The following is a 1,376-nucleotide window of genomic DNA, read 5'->3' on the forward strand; positions in this document are numbered from 1 at the left end:
ACATATCCAATGTGTACAGGTGGTCCTGAGCTTGACCTCCACTGCAGTTGGTGCTTCACTCTTTGGATCTGTCATTTTTTTTGACATAAAAACTCAGGAGCTTACCGTTAAAGACCTAAAGACAACACTGAGTACCCCAGCCTTCTCAATGTCACTTGTAACTAATTTGCAAGCCCCATTCAGCAGCAGTCTTCTGCTTCCTTTGTGCTTCTACCTGGTACTAACATAAGGACAGAAGTATCTCTTGCTTGAGTGTGAATTCCAGCTGAGCTTTTGGTTTCCTAACTGCATCTTTTCATGCTAAGGAAATATTTTTGTATCCCTCTTTGGATATCTTTCCACCTTTCCTTGTCTCATATATTTATTCTTTTCAGATGTGATCTGCTAATAGTTTGCTGTTAAAAAGGCTGGTGTGGTACTTTGAGCTTGGCTGAATGCCAGGTGCCCACTAAACTACTCTATCACTCCATCTCCTCGCCTGGACACATGAGGTAAAGTATAATGAAGGCTTGTGGATTAAAAGAAGGACAGGGAGGGATCACTCACAAATTACTCAAACCAGACTCACCTCAGGGAAATTAATTCAGTTTATTACCAATCAAATCAGAGTAGAGTTATAAGAAAGATTAAAAAAAATCTTAAAATACTTTCACCTAGCTCAACCCTCCTTCCCAGGCTCAATTTAATTCCTGCTTTCTATACCTAGATCTCTCCCCAAGCAGCATGGTGGGAAAATGAGTTGTAGTAATTTCATCACATTTCTGCAATTCCTTCCTCCTCACATTCTGTCCCCTGTTTCAGTGTGGGATCCCTCCCACCGGAGATGGTCCTCCATGACTTTCTTTACAGTGATTACTTCTCACAAGATGCATTTCTTTGCATACTTTTTCAGCATGGGAACTTTCCACGGGGTGCAGTCCTTCAGAAGCAGACTGCTCCAGCATGTGTCCCTTCCACAATGTCACAGGTCCTGTCAGCAGTTTGCTCTAGAGTGGGCTTCCCACAGGGTCACAGCCTACTTCAGCAGTGGAGCATCCACATCGGACATGGGGGAAGCTTCTATCATCTTCTCACAGAAGGCACACCTGTAGTCTGCCCACTACCAAACCCTTGCCACACAAACACAATGCATCTGGCTTCTTGGAATACCATGGGAATAGATCACACCTGTGCTTTCAGAATGATACCCTGAAAATCTCAAAGCACTTCTGAGGTCCTTTTTGTGCCTGAAGACAGGCTCTGTTTGGACTATTCCTAATGCTTCCCTGAAGAACCTGAAGCTGAAATCTACTCTTCTGAAGTCAGCGATCTTTATTACTTTACTTGTCTTTCTCATGTCCCTCAAGCTCTTACCTCTAAAACTGTAGGGTTACTGC

Source organism: Geospiza fortis, unplaced genomic scaffold (genome assembly GCF_000277835.1).
Source record: "Geospiza fortis unplaced genomic scaffold, GeoFor_1.0 scaffold45, whole genome shotgun sequence".
Taxonomy (NCBI): domain Eukaryota; kingdom Metazoa; phylum Chordata; class Aves; order Passeriformes; family Thraupidae; genus Geospiza; species Geospiza fortis.